The following is a 16,660-nucleotide window of genomic DNA, read 5'->3' as shown; positions in this document are numbered from 1 at the left end:
GTCGAATTCAAATATTTGTCTGTTCTATACCTGAATTTGGTTCCACACCTATATATTAGTAAATAAAAATTTTAGAAAATAAAGTTACAAAAACCATGCTGACTTTATCATTATTACTTTAAATCTGAAATTGGCATGTATATAGATTATATCTATTGGTGGGTACCAACAATTTCTCCTATCTCTCTACCATGTATTCTTCTCTTCCCTTCAAGAGGTAGAGTTTATTTCCCTTCTTATTGAATCCTGGCTCTGGGCTGGTCTTGTGCTAAACTTAACTGATAGAGTGTGTGATAGAAGTGTTTTGGTAGCAATTTGTAATCTAGTCTCTAGGAGGGTCCCAAACAGGCCAAAAAGCAGAGTGGGATATAGTGAGTAGCTGTAGTAGCCTGGTAGAAAGGAAGGTTTCTTGGAAAGGAAGACTTCATCTAAGGATAGAATTAACTTGTAAATTAAATTGGAAATGAGGTATGGAGGATGGTGCCTAGTAAGAATGAATATGCCCATTTTTAATAAAACAAGTTTGGTCAAATTTTTTAAAATTTCTATTTTTGACACTATTATAGCTATCCTTATTCACCCCTCATGCTTTGCCCACCTCCAGCCAGAACTTTGGTCAATTTTTTCCATTAAAAATGTTCCAAAATCCATGGAACTTTGAGGTTTGAAATGAGGGCTTACAGGCCAGGATAAAGTATTTGCATTCTGATGACTATACCAATGACTGGAGCCATCCTAAAAACAAGAGATAAGAACCCAACTTCTAACTACATGGCAAAGATGGTTAACTAATGAGATCTTTCCCTATACAAAGAGTGTAACAAAAGATAAAATCTAGTTTAGAATGCTCAGATGTCTAGTTCTATATAATTGTTTCCCCCTTCCCATTTGCTGAAATATTTACAAGTTTTGAGGATATGACCCAATACTTCATTTGGTAATGAAGAACAAATTATTATTAAACAACAATAATTAATATTGACATTTATCATTTCAAAAAAGGGATATCACATATTGGAGATCCCAGTACCCCAAATCCAAAAATAAACCTGAACAAAAATTTGACTCTATGCATATCATAAGTACATGTTGAATGAGTGATTTAGTAAATATATAGTTTAGTAGCAGACAAAGGGCAGCTCTAAACAGGTATGAAGCTGATGTCTTTCTATGAGTGGTTTTGTATTACTAGAACAAAAAGGTGGGAAACCAGGAAGTGGTGACCTGGAGTCGGAAGTCGGGGTAGGATTATTAATACCTTTCATCCAGTTCCTTCATTACCAGATTTTTACTTAGAAAGTTAGTATGCGAGTTGTATATCTTCTCTTTGTACAGCAAAACCAGTCACGTAAAAAACATGCTTGCATTTGAAGTTTAATATTTCTACTTAAATTCATTAGCAAAACCTGCCTTCTCCTTGAGAATGTAGCCTCCTTCTGCTATAATCAGAAGTCAATTCAAGCATAATCCTGTCTTTTCTGTTCCTAACAGCTTGATTAAAGAGGCATATGGACACTTATTCAACACAATGTGGTGCATGTAGTCTTAACAGTTTGCATTGAATTTTTCTTCCTTCCCACTTATCATGTCCTCTCTGAAGCTTGTCCCACCTATTTGCCCTGCCAAGAATTAGTCTTATCCTCCTTAATTTCTGCTTTAAATTTTGTATATTCTTTATTATCCATATGTATATGGACAATATATATTATATTATCCACTGTCCACTGTAACAGAGTTTCTTTGAGTAGTATGAGCATGTTTTATTCATTGCTGGATCTGCCATACTCAGCACACCAGAGGGGGTACTCCATTTCATGTTGAAATCAGCCTACTGAAGATCCAAGTGGTTTGGCTTAAAAACCCAGGCTTCTTAAGAAAAGTTATGTTGCTCCTGAAAACATTACCCCTTGATGCCACTTACACTGTATTTTCCAATGATAAGTTTATTTTTGGATACCATGTATTCTGACCACATTTTATTTCTGACTTCTTCCAGAGGTGGACTTTGATGACTGACTCCTTTCTATTCCTCAGATCTGATACTTTTTCTCTTCCTTCAAGCAAGGCCTACATCTAAGACAAAACAAGTATCCACTCTGACCTCACTGACTAATGGTCATTACTCTTCCTCTTTCAGGGTTAGCTGTCTTGTGTACTTCTTCTGGAGTCAAGATCTGAAGAGCTGGAGCCCCCAAGCTGCCCCTTATGACACCTTTGATCTGCATCTCTATTAGACTACTCTTCAAAGAAAATGTTTTTGACAGCTGGCTATTAATTGATTTCTGCCTTAAAATGCTCCCAGAATTTCTGTAAAATAGACCTTGACATATTTAGAAACATCAAGTAGATTTGTATTATATTTGGTACAATTAAAACAAAAAAGTTGCTCTCGTCTTTGATACTGGTTTACTGACCCTCTCAGAATATGGTACATTTGGTTAAGTAACCTAAATGTTACTAGAGTTGCAGTATTTGCAAAGTTAGCACTTCATACTCAAAGTCTTAGGAAATAATTATCCTTGAAATTTCTTATTTTGTTCAGAAATACTTTACATGTGATTTGCACATAATACCTTGGGTACTAACATGCATGTCTAAATGAAAACATATCACATTAGTGTTCAGAAAGGTTTTATTCTTTGGAATGATTGAAAACAATGTACCTGTCAAACAGGTAATTTTACAGAAAAATCTTGCTAATTTTTTCTATAGCCATCATCTTTGTTGACAGACAAGTTTATTAATTCTAAAATTACCTTAATTAATGTTTCTGCATAGCTTTTAATTTATTATTCAGTATTTGAAGACCATTAAAACCATCTGGCTACTGTACAATGGCTTTGATGTCTTTGTTAGTGATGCAGAAAATATTTAATTCTCTCTCTCATTCTCTCTCTCTCTCATTCTCATTTATCTGGTTAGAATCCACTGTATGTTAACACAAATTAAAAACTACATTTTTTCTATGTGTTTGCAAATATACTCCTTAAAAAAATCTCTTTTCCCACTGATTGTGATCTACAGGAGCCAGAATTCTTAAATGCCCTCATTTCTGATGCCATTGATCTTGAATGATTGATTTACTTGGTTGTCAGAGGTAGATTAGCATAGTGGTTAAATAATCAAACTGAATGGGTTTGAAACCTTGGAATAATGACAAACTGTGAATAAATTTTTTCATATGCAAAACAGAGATAATGATGGATGATTGATGCCTGTGGAGATTAAATGAGTCAAATGCAGAATGCTTAGCCTGTAGTAAGTACTATATAGCTAATGTTTCCTTTTAAATGAACAAAACCATTTGTAGTCTAAATTTGACATCACTCTTATTTGGTTTTATTATTTCTATATTATTTTATTTTATATTAACTTATTTTTTGAACATTTTATTTATTTTTTAGACAGAGGGGAAAAGAGGGAGAAAGGGAGGGAGAGAAATATCAATATGTGGTTGCCTCTCACACGCCCCCAACAGGGGACCTGGCCTATAACCCAGGCATGTGCCCTGATTGGGAATCAAAGTAGTGACCCTTTGGTTCACAGGCCAGCGCTCAGTTCACTGAGCCACACCAGCCAGGGCTAATATTAACTTATTTATATGGCTGACATCACAGCATTATTAGTCAATGTCTTTTTGTTTTTTCCAGCTTTTTTCCCCAGTGGGAGATTTGAAAAATGTGTAATGTCCCTTAATTGATTTATGTCATTGAAAGGCAGTAATAATTTAAATTCAACCTGAAAATGGGAAAATTTTGTTTCTAGGAACATTCGATACACACATCACTAAAGCAACCTTCAAGAATAAACACCTATGCAGATTATATTCATGACAGTTTGATTTTTATTTTGTCATAACAGCAGCAAAAGACCTTTTGAAAATTGGAATCAGAGTCACTTCTTTATTTATATGCCAGTATTCTAATAACACACCATAGCAGCAAGATATTCTGTGTTTTTATAGGTATAGCTAAAAACAAATGTTGAGTTTATAAAGACAGATTAATATAGTATCTATTATTTTAATGTAAATTATTTTTATTTGTTTCTAACACAAATTTTATTATTCTTTTTCTCAAAATACGTTATAATTTACAGAATTTTATCACAAATGTTTGATCAAGTGAAAAAACTATATACTTATAATAGTGAGGGAGTTGATATCACACTAGTGGTTACATGTACAATCCACTATGTTTAATTTTCCCCTAAATGTGAAAATTAAAACCCTGTGTGAAAATCTTGGCATTTTTATTCATTAATTGCGAGGATTAATTATTAAATTGTGAGGATTTAATATTAAAATAGCATATTAAAATGCTTAGATGATTGTTTGCAGTAAGGTAAGTCGTATCGGTGATTATTACTACATAAAGAGTTTAGCTCTAAATAAATAGTTCAGAATAACTCTCATGGGAGTCACTTTATTTCTTGCTGAAGAAAATTTGTGGTATTTAGTGTGAGTTATTAAACTTTTGTTTCAGGCGATAAATGCAGACTCTATAAATAAAAGAAAAAACAACTCTGAGGTAAACAGCATAATCCATAGATTACTAAAAAGAAAATCTTAATGCCTAAAATATTCTATTGTTACTTATCTGTTAACTCTGACACAAGCACACAAACAAAGGGTGGAACACACATCTGAGCTCCCAGAAAACTGAGTCCCTGTTTTGCTTCCATGTCCTTCTAATGTGTCAAGACTCCTGGGGGTGGAAACGGGGATCCTATCCAGTCTACTCCAGTGTATACTCATTAGTGATTAAATAAGTTATTGTGGCGGTGGCCCCAGAGACTAGAGAGAGGCTGAAAGTGCCACTGACAATGTGTCCAAAAGGACATAATACTTAAAAACAGTTTCATTTTCCTGAAACTCAATGACTCAGACCTGGATTTATATATCTGAATATTCTGAAGTTGTCTGTGCCTTTAAGTAAGACTAATAGAATTTGGAGATTGCCACCCAATCACCAGATTGGAAAGGCCACATCTTTGCAGAAGTCCAGGCCATCAAAATCTACATTATTTGTTGCTTGTGTTTAATCAAACTTGTACAAGTTTACTGCTGGACCATTCAAAATTGCAGAAGAGCAGGATACAACCAATGACTTGAGATGAAATTACTAAACAGTGGCTCCTGAAGGACATGCAGATACACTAGGGAGACATCTCTTATATAACAGCTGTGTTTCTGAAATATGGGAAATATGTATCATTTAAAAAAATAAATGAATTGAGTTCTGGCTGGTGTAGCTCAATGAATTTGAGTGCAGGCCTGTGAACCAAAGGGTCTCTGGTTTGATTCCCTGTCAGGGAACATGCCTTGGTTGTACGCCAGGTCCCCAGTAGGGGGTGTGTGAGAGGCAACCACACATTGATGTTTGTCTCCCTCTCTCTTCCCCCCAAAGTAAATAAATAAATTAAATAAAAAAATAAGTGAATTGAAATATGACCATGGTCAGTTTTTGACAGATGCATCCATTTCCTCTTTATTTTTTTATAAAATTAAAACAAAAAGTTATAAAAACATTAAAACATTTTTGCTTTAAATCAAAGGAATGCCCAAGTATATAAATATTATCCAAAAGAATTTTTAAACACCAAAACTTAATATAATTAAAAAACAAAAATATCTCTCAGTGACATACTAGAACTATATCTTTAAGATACTTTGAAAATGGATTCCTAGCAGAGTTGCTTATTATTCTTACAGTCTACAATTAACTGTGGTCTTACAGTGTCCCTCAGACAAGTCTTGGTGCTTCTCACCTAAGTGTGACACAGTGTGGTGACAATTCCCTGAGGCCTGCCAGAGGCTGAAGAAAAATTATGAAAGGAATATTTCACATCAATTTACAGAAGTAATCAAGCAATTAGAAAAGAAAAGAAAAAAAAATTCAGATATTTGCCACCCTTCCTTGGACCACCAAGAGACTCTACAATAGATTTTACACTTATTTCTATATGATCAGATATTCCATTTAATCTCAAAAGCTCACATTAAAACTTGGCACTTGCCTCATGCATGTACAATGCAAATTCCATCTTAATTCAATACAATTAGCCTTAATGAGCCCTTGGTGATCTCTCCTAATAGGCAACATAGACAAAGCTTGTAATTACAGTGACTTACTTTTGTCAATAGATAAGATACCACTAGTTGACATCCACTTTTCTAGTTTCCCCTGTGTTTCTGTGATATTTTTAAGATGCTGGTATTCAGTTTATTGGATTCAATCAATACTTATGGTAAAATTATCAATCACTAGCTGAAAGTATTTATTCAAGGTTAAGTTCAATTCCTCTGGGTCCAGGTGCCTAGGTTAAAATTTCAGCTCAAATAATTATTAGCTGTGAGACTTTGGCAAGGTCTCTACCTCACCTCATTTGAAAATTGGGGATAATTACACTACCTGTTGTTGTGGGATTATGAAGATTAAATTAATTAACACATGAATGGCTTAGAACAGTATTTGGCAGTAAGAGGTCAAAGGGTGCTAGTTATGATTGTCAGGTGAAAAGCATGCCGTGGTGTTGCTGTATGGAAAATATAAAAATGATTAAGTAGTGCAAGGAACTCCTGGTCTGCTAGTGAGTCTGAAGGAAGTTGAAACGGAAATGATGGATCTCTTTCTCTATTTTATAAATTAGATTGGTGCTATAAGATAGATTGTAACATTGTTAAGAACTGAAAGAAGGGGTGATAAAATCCAGTTAAAAGGAATGTGAAACAGAGGGGAGAAGGGGTAGGGGGGAGAGAGATTATTTTTTATAAATCCAAAAGAATAAACAGATTTCCACAGGCCAGAGGCAGAACACCCTGGAGGCTCTGTAAAGGACACTTGTTTACACAGAGGGGGGCTGTCTCAGTTTCGGACACCGTGAAATGCAGGAAGTTTTGTTTGTTGAAGAGCAGAGTGTATAGGAAGGTAGAGCAAGATAAACCTGGAAAGATACTCTGGGGAACAAACACCAAGAACTCAGGCCGTTGGAACGAATACTTTAGACTTGACTCCACACATATTTAAGCTTTGGGTTTAGAATGACACGGGTGGGAACCCAGGCCCCACCACTTGAGCAATCCAGTGATCCTCAGAAAATCACTTAAACTGTTGCAACATCAGTTATATCATTTTCAAAGGGAAGGTGATATGGTCTATCACAACATTTTAAAAAATAGAATATGTATATGTATATGATATTTATTACACATTTTACTTTGCCAGACTTGTAGATACTATAAGCACAAAGCAAACAAAAGACAAAAATCTTATGCACTTGGAATGTATAATGACATCAGTGAAGGGAGAAATATGCAATAAACAAATTACATAAGGAATATAGCATATTAGATGGGGGTGGTGCTATGAAAAAATAGGGCATAAATGTGGGGTATATGTGATAGTGAAAGCTTATAGAAATATTCTTGTGTTTTTATTTTATCAGGGAAATGGAAAGCAAAGGTACCAACTGTGAATGAGGATAGGAATAGAGAAGTTGGAGGGTGGATTACAGATGAGAAGCTATAAAGTGACCATCCAGGCCAAAGGGAGAGGAAAATGACTAGGAGAAAATAGGGTGCTTGTCTGGAAAAACGAATAGGCCAGTTACGGTTGGGGTTCGCTGGGACCAAGGAGCATGCTTTGACTTCTTCCTCCAGCCATGTTCGTCTGTTCAGGGGGAAGCATGGAGTAGACAGAGGATGTTGGCCAGTGTGTAGTTTTTTCCAGGGTAGGATCCATAATAAAGGAGACAAGGGGAAGGAGGTTGAGGTATATTCAAGGGAGACCAATTATATGATGACTCATAGCATTCCTAGGTAAGGAAGACAGTGAGGGCATGAAAATAAAGATGGACAGTGAAAGAGTATTCGGAGCAATAGACTATTAGATTCCAATGGAAGAAATATTGTTGAAATTGAAACACTACAGTGTAGGATTTGGGAAAGAAAAGAGCGTGGTTTGGAAGTGATTAAGGCTATTGGTAATGACATCTGTTATATGACAATGGGAATAGCATCTGAGAAATTTTGAAGGACAAGATGATTAAAAGAGAGAACGAAGTGCTAGTAGGGTTGGATATTAGAAAGGGAAGTGTGTGGATATTGACATCACTAAGAATTAGGACAAGAGTGTATTTGGAAAAAAATACCAGTGAACCAGGAGCTTAAATCTTTAGCACATCAGGGAAGTAAATGGGGAATTGGAAATTGACTGTAATAAACAGTCATGGGTAGCATTGTTTGAACATTTTTTTTCAAGAGGCAGAAAGAAATAACAGTATAAAAAATGCAAGAAATAAAGGGGACATTTCTTTCCTCACCATAGCAGATTTTGGAGGGCTGCTTCATTTACAGAATAAGGCAACAATGTTAATAATGTAATTATGATAATGATAGTAAAAATTGAAAGATTGAGGGCTTCAGGGAAAAAAACGTGTGCTTAGGAGAGTCCCAGATTTCAATTAGAGCAACGCATTTGAGGGAATACTGAAAGAAGAGGTTCAGGGTTCAGAGGTTTTGTTGCTGACCTTGACTGTAAGAGGTAAAAGGGTTTCAAGAGTGTGATAGGTGAGAAATAAGGTCAGATTCAAAAAAAGATATAAAAATAGACACAATGAACTAACAAGCAAAATAGAGATAGTCTCAGAGAACAGGCTGACAGCTGTTGGGGCAGGGGCTTGCAGGACTGGGTGGGGGTGTTAAACATGGATACGAACAAAGGTGTGGGGATTGCAGTTATGTGGAGGTGGAGGAGGGTGTAGGGGCAATAAATGGTGATAGAAGGAGATGACTTGGGGTGGTGAACACACATTACAGTGTACAGATGATGTGCTGTAGAATTGTGCACCTGAAACCTGTATAATTTTGTTAACTAGTGTCATCTCAATAAATTCAATAAAAAGGAATAAAAATCCACATGGGGATCAGAACATGATAATGATGGATGTTTGGGAACACTGCTAGTCTCCATGTACATATGTATGAGGAGGTAGAAGTAAGAATGTGAGAATTGTGGGTACAATGAAAGATAAGGTTCACTGAGATTACCCAGAGTTTTCTGGCCCAAACTTGCCTCAGCACCTTTACTCTTCCTCATACATTACAAATAAAGGGTTGATTAGAACTTCCTTAAATATTTAGTCCCTTGAATCAAAAACTTGGTTCATCTTTATATTTTTTGTCCTCTCCACCTTTGCTGCATGGTCAGAATCATATTTTACACTCACATACATTGAACCTCCTCAAATACATTTCCACACACATTTTCAGTATATCCTCACACAAGTTCTGAAACAGTTACTTTCTTAAATAAAATTCAGTTCTGTGATCTTAATCCCATTCCTTATTTTTTTCCTTGGAACTTAATTCTATCAATTGCTTCTTTTTTTCTTGAGTAAAAATGTATACATTTTTATTGTGGGTTAAAATCCTTGAGGGGAATGACATTCAAATAACCACTACAATGACAATGTAGCAGATAAAGGATTGAATTCTAATCTTTATACTGAAGACTTTGGGCAAGTTATTAATGCATATGAAGATTAATGGCCTAGATAAGTGTTGTACGATTGAACATGTTAGGGAAGCAGGTCCACTGTGATACTGTAGAAAGGCCTTGAACTTACCTATTCCCACAGACACACCAAATATACAGTATACACCAGCATACACAGCAATTCCTTCTGAAGGAGGATTGAGGGCTGTCCATTGTTAACATGAAACCACAAAAATCCCAAGTATCCAAAGATATCTTGAGAAAGAAGAATAAAGTTGGAAGTATCATACTATCTGATATCAAACTATATTATGAGCCTATAGTAATCAAAATCCCTTGGTGCTGGCACAGAAAACAGGCACATGCAGATCAGTGTAACCCATATCTATTTGGTCAGTTAATCTATGACAACGAGGCAGGACTATACAGTGCATTAAAGACAATCTTTTCAAAAAATGGCGCTGAGAAAACTGGACAGATACATGCAAAAGATGAAACTAGACCACTCTCTTCCACCATACACAAGAATAAACTTAAAATGGACTAAAGACTTAAGTATAAGGCCTGAAACCATAAAACTCCTAAGAGATAACATAGGCAGAAAAGTCTTGGACATAGAAAATAGCAATAGTTTTCAGATGTATTCCTTGGGCAAAGGAAACAAAAAAAATAAACAAATGGAACTGCATAGAATTAAAATAATTTTGCACAGTGAAGGAAACCATTAACGAAATGAAAAGACAACCTAATGAGCAGGAGAAGATGTTTGACAATGAACAACCAATGAGGGGTTAATATCCAAAATGTGTAAAGACGAATACCATATGATTTCATTTGTATGTAGAATCAACAAGAAAAAAAACTGATTCATAGATACAGAAAACAAACTAATGATTGCCAGAGAGGAGAAGGGTGAGGGATTGGTGAAAAAAATGAAGAGGTACAAATTCCCATTTATAAAATAAATGTCATGGGTATGTTATATATAGCAGAAGAAATACAGTCAGTAATATTGTAATGATGATTATAAGGACAACTTAGTATTGTAATAACTATAATAACAAGTCAGACATCATGTGATCACATCATAAGGTATATACACGTTGAATCTCTATTTTATACCTGAAACAATATATTGTGTGTTAACTATATTTTAAGAGAAAATAAATTAAAAATTAATTGAACATGTTAAAGTTTGTGACATGTAGCACAGTGTTTGGTACATAGCAAGATCACAATGAATGATAATTAGAATCATTTTTAATCATGTGCCAACTCTCTGTAGTATTTGATGCTACAGAACACCATCCCTATACTTTGTTACCTGTGACCAGGTCAAAGATATGCTGCAAACTTTTAGTCTTTGTTTTCCTCTTGCACTTTCTTTTTCTCTTAGCTTTACACATTTTTATACAGCTACAGGAAGCTCTTGATTCTCAAATTTTTCTCCAAGTTTCAAACATGTACTTCTCATCTACATAAACCACCTGTATATCAGAACAACTAAGGAATATTTTTAAACATCCTGGATCCTCACCCAGATCAAAATCTCTGAGAACAGGATCTATTATACTTATGCCAAGACAAATTTAGAAATTAACAATGTATATTATGAACCAATTAGTTTGTCAAGAAAGTGCATTACTGTATTTTTTTCCAGGGGATAGTGGGAACACAGTTGCCCACTACTACACATTGTCCAGTGGAGTTTCCCACATTTGGGAACTCACAGGGGCCAGAACATCCAGAGTGCAGCAGCTAAACCTCACCCAGGGAAAACCACCTTCCTGGTCACGGAATCCACCCTGCCAGGTAAGTATTATATTTATTTTTGTGTTATTTTCTGATATAGCTAGAACAATGCCTGACACATGATGGTTTAATAATTAATTTATTGATTAAGTAATTTTAAAAAATATTTTATTTATTTTTAGAGAGAGGGGATGGGAAGGAGAAAGAGAGAAAGAGGAACATCAGAGTGTGGTTGCCCCCATATGCCCAGATGTCCTGGGCCCTGGCTTGCAACCCAGGCATGTGTCTTGACCAGTAATGGAACCTGTGACCCTTTGGTTTGCAAGCCTGTGCTTGATCCATTGAGCTAAACCAGCCACAGATAAATAAGTAAATTAATAAATAAGAACAGAAGGCAATGGAAAAGGCTTAATAGAACAATGATGAAGAATGAGGTCATTAGCAAGAAATATATAAAATGACTCCCAAAAGGGCACAACAACTTCCAAAGATGATTTTTTGGCATGATCAAATGGAGACCCATCAATAGAGTTACATGATATTCTTCAACAAAGTTTGGCATTTCAGGATTAGAGAATTAATAAAATGCAGAAAAGAAAATATAAGAAGGGGAATTGGCAATAAGGGACAGCAGAACAAGGTAGCAAGGATTCTAGGTTGGTCCTGAGTGTTGATTGGTCATGGATGAATTGAATCCATGTAACTCAAGCACCTTTTTTTAACTATGATCTTCTTCTTATTATTAGTCTTCTATGACTAATAAAGTGTTCAAATTTCAGGATCATTTTGAACGTTTTCTAGAAGTATTTAATTAAAAATAATATTTAAGGTACTTATGCACTATGTAAATTATTACATTTTCCCCTGTATACACAGTTGAGGAATACCTAGATTTTTGGTATTACACATTTTTCTATCATCTGGTTATCACTCATTTTTGGAAACCACATTGAAGATACATCCATATGTTACCTCTAATTTACATGCATGTAATTGAACAAATGTTGCTTTAAAAGTGTTGATTTAAAAAGTTTGATTCTGAACACCTGTTTAATTAAAAAATTAAAAGAAAACTTAAAAAAATCCTCTTTTCCTTCCATTTAAAAAATGGCAAAACTATACTCAAATTTTCTATTTTTAATTGTTGTTCAAGGACAGTCATTCCCCCCATAACTTTTTTTTAATTTCTAAGAACATTATATTGGTAGTACACTCCCATAATCCCTAGCAGGAACATTCCTACATTTTATAAGCAGATATAGTTCTTCTGCAAATTTATTATGCTATTTTAAATATTTAAAAATAAACAATGTGTGTAATTATTATTAATCTATAATATATATCATTGATTTCCAAATCTATAGTATTTCCATTGATCTATTTAAGAGAATAGTGACAACTTTAGATTTACTCTTATTCTAAAAAGTTTAATAGACATATATAGGTTATAAAATAAAACTATAGATAGTAAAGATGAAAGCAGTTTTATTACAAAATGACATAAAATAATTGGCATGGTCTCTAAAAATAGCAAATGCAGATGCACAGTTTGTGGGTTCCAATACTAGGCAAAGGAAAAAACAAATGAAACAGGGATGCTTGATTATAATTTCACCAATGCTACTAGACTTTTTAAAAAGTACAGAATGAAAACATAGTTGATTCAGTTAGTTGCTCTTATGACTTTCTCCGTAAAAGTGGAAATACATCTTAACATTTCTTCTATTCTCTCCAACACAGCTGAATTTAGAACCATGCTTAAACATGAATGTCTTTTAAAATTATTGAATGAATGAACATCCAAAACAAAATCTAAGTCATTCTCCTAATATGTTCTTGAGCAGTATATTTCAGTTTAGAGTTAGGAGACAAAAACTATTTAAAACAAAATTTCTAAAAATACTGAGTTCTAACCTTTCTCCTGTTTGTTGCAATATTAATTCTGTGAACGCTGATGGCATGAGGTTTATTACAATCTCTAAGTTTTGTTTGCAGTTTGAGTTAGAGATGACAGATAAAAGAAAGAGGTTGAAGCTGACGAGTCCCCTGGATGCCTGAGCTGAAGTGCTCTGGGAGACTTGCACGGGAGCAGTTTGGAAGGCAGGTGATACATGCCAGCACCCAGGCAAGGGTCTGGATGGAGACAGACAGAGGAAGGTAAACGCTGGGTATGGAGGAGGAATGACAGAGGTATAGGAGATGAGAAGCCAGAATATTCCAGAGGCCACAGTAAGCTTCCAGAGTGAAGAGAATTTTCAAAAGAGAGAGCAGTCATCAGTTTAAAATACCATAGTAAAGTCTAGTGAAAACAGGCAGGACGTTGGATACTGTCTCAATCATTAATAATATTTTTAAATAATTTATATGGACATTCTGTTCCATTAGGGATTGTTACAGGCTCACAAAGGATGAATAAAATAGTGGCTGATTCAAGAGAGCACACAATTGAAAAGACAAAATGTAAAATAAAATAAAATTTTAGCGACTGCAATATAATGTTGAATTCTAAGATACTGAGTATAGATGCTTACATATCTTCGCAGGGCCATATTGCTAATGAAAATCTTCAAAACAATGTATTTTTAATTATATGATTAAAACCAAATGTAGGAACAAAATATGTTGTAATTATTAAGAAATGAACACCTGTTAATGATTTTTCTCTTTATTTCTAACAACAAAAAATAAATTGTGGAAGTCAAGGGTTCTATCATTTCAACACATACAGGGTTACCTCTGTACCCATAGTTAATTGGTTCTGGAACTCGTGAGGAGTGCCGAAACCACCCAGTACTGAACAATGAAGCATTTTCTCTTGTGGGGTAGCAGTGCGACTCATTCAAGTGCTAGCAAGTGTGACGAGCACTGAGTGCTGAAACATTTTTTCCTTCATCAAATGTGATGAGTACCAGGTTTGATGAGCTCTGAAGCCAATGAGTATTAAGGTATGACTGTATTTGCTTGATAACATCTACTTTCCCAACTCATTAGGCATTAATTTTATATTAGGGGGTGGGGCAAAATAAAGGAGGTCATGGTTCAAGTATGTGGTCTATATAAATATATGTATATGTGTGATGTAAATATAAAATCGGCCATTAGCTTTAAATTTTCCCAATATAAAGATGCCATTTTTATACCATGTTACAACTGATTCCTGAAATTCTTGCTGCGGCCTTTTCGTATGTTCATCCTTCCTTCGAAAGTCTCCTCAGGCATTTACGAGAGTATGCAATAAGGCTCTTAAAACTATACAGGTATAAACCAAACTTTGGGGTCCACTTGTTCTTCTGTTCTTGCACTGGCTCCCCTTGACAACAAACATGATCTGACAAATATTGAAGCAGCCTCCCAATTGCACTCCTGTAAAAAGCCATTGGCCATTCTATCTCTTGGTGCCCTCATGCTGCCTTTGCTTCTGGCAGCTAGATATAGAAGAGTTCTGCTGATTTTACATAAAGCCTCTAAAACAAATAGGCAAGCAAACATACCATCACCTCTTCCAAATGTTGGCCTTCACCAACTAATCATAAACCCAGGGACCATTTATTTTATTCAGAGTCCTCTCTCCTCAAAACTTTTTCTTTCTCTCTGAAGTTACAAAATAAAATTTCCCATGCAAATAAATTAGTTAATATTTATTGAACAATTCCTATGTGCCAGGAATCATTCTAAGAGCTTTATATCATCTCATTCAGTCCTAACAACAAACTAAGCTAGGTAATGTCAGCTCCACTTTAAAGGTGAGAAGAAGAAGGCGTGAAGAGACTGATTAATGGGAGGGCCTGGAGTGAAATGTCAGCTTTCAGATTCCACGACCCTTGCTCTTCACCGCTCTCATAAGTTCCCATCATTCCCCAAAACAATCTTGAGGAGTGAACAGTTTGAAGGCGGCTCTTCCAGGAGCTTTAGGTCAACCAGACTAAATGGTTTGCTCCACTAGTAGTATATATAATGATATTTCCATCAAAAATGATCATCTCCTTTCAATTAGGCTGAATAGAGTGAACATAACATGAGATTTATGAATAAATGGTACTTGGCTTTTGGCTTGAATATTGTTATTCCTTTGGTGTGACTTTGGCTTATTTATTGCAACTCCTTGAACTCCCATTTATCTGTAAGATGGGATGATAATGCCTATATTTAAAATACAAATATTCTTTTTTGAGTAAGTAAAATAATGTATGTAAAACAAGCAGCATAATGCACAGAGAACATGGAAGGCCACCGCTTAGTATTAATTCCTTTTTTCTCTACCTATCTAGAAAATAATAAAAGTAAACCATCTGATACTGTGCTTCACTAGGTAGATTCCTTTTGTAATGTAGAGCTCCAGATGGTGAAGATGGTCTTGCTCAGGATTTTAAACATTGTACACAATAAACAAATTTCTCCTATAAGCTACCAGTAAAAATTAGAAATTAAACCTGTGCTAGGCTAGTGGCAAATGCTGATTGCTTTTTTCCCTCTGAAGTATGTATGCACAGGTGATCTATAAAACACAAAAATAATCTACAATGAAATGTAATATTTCCCTTTAGTAAAATAAGACACAGCTACTGCTACCAAGGACTCTATAATTTGTTGTAATAATTTTTCTACAGCTATATTAAAATATATTTTATTGACTTGATAGTGTTAGTACCATGATTATATTTGAAGTTCAGAAGTACAATATTTACATTGATGATACAATGCTTAATTTTTAAACTCTAAGACTATAAGGAAATATGTCCCCATAGTTATGGGTTATCTATATTACAAGTTATTCTGTGTTGAGAGGAAATTTCAGTGTCATGCCTGGTTTTCATTCTGTTCAGAAAATGTAAGTATTCTATTAAAGGTATTTGACTCATATCAGGCACGGAACAGCAATATTTTTGCTCAGCTATGCAGACAATTCAATTCTCCAGCTTTTGTTCCTGTACCATGTACACAGCAAAAATTCCTTTTACAGTAACATATTCAGTAACACATTTCTTCCTAACACAAGTGAAGGAAGAAAATAAATTGTTTACTTTCTACAATAAAATGCCCAGGGTTTCCCACATTCCATTCTGACTGCATTCAAACTGACGTACAAGTATTTCAATTGTTTTCCTAGTTCTGGAAATGTGTAGTTTATGCCCTTGAGTGAAAGAAATAAAATCTTAACAGTTAACAGTACACTGGATTCCATATTTCTATCTGTGGACATACAAGGTCTGTCCAGAAGGTATATAGGCATGCAATATGAAAAATAGAGACATTTATTGAGGAAGATGCAAGATACAGAAAACATACATAAGACAGTGAGGCCTCAGTCCCCTTCAAAGTACACACCCTGGGACCTCAGTCAGTTCTCCCAATCACCATCAGCTGCTCTTTTGTATTTTCCTGAATCTCATTGATGGTCTGAAATGTTTTCC

General features: G+C 34.9%; 1 non-coding gene across 1 annotated transcript; it reads right to left on the bottom strand.

The window, feature by feature from the left end:
* Positions 1 to 11,154: 11,154 nt before the first annotated feature.
* LOC119050095 (U1 spliceosomal RNA) lies at positions 11,155 to 11,317 on the bottom strand. The gene has a single exon (XR_005082676.2). It is a non-coding gene; the product is annotated as a U1 spliceosomal RNA (small nuclear RNA).
* Between the last annotated feature and the right edge of the window lie 5,343 nt (positions 11,318 to 16,660).

Source organism: Artibeus jamaicensis, unplaced genomic scaffold, assembly GCF_021234435.1.
Source record: "Artibeus jamaicensis isolate MK-2021 breed Jamaican fruit bat unplaced genomic scaffold, CSHL_Jam_final contig_585, whole genome shotgun sequence".
NCBI lineage: Eukaryota > Metazoa > Chordata > Mammalia > Chiroptera > Phyllostomidae > Artibeus > Artibeus jamaicensis.
Note: the sequence above shows the minus strand (reverse complement) of the source record. Positions and strands in the feature narration are given on the sequence as shown.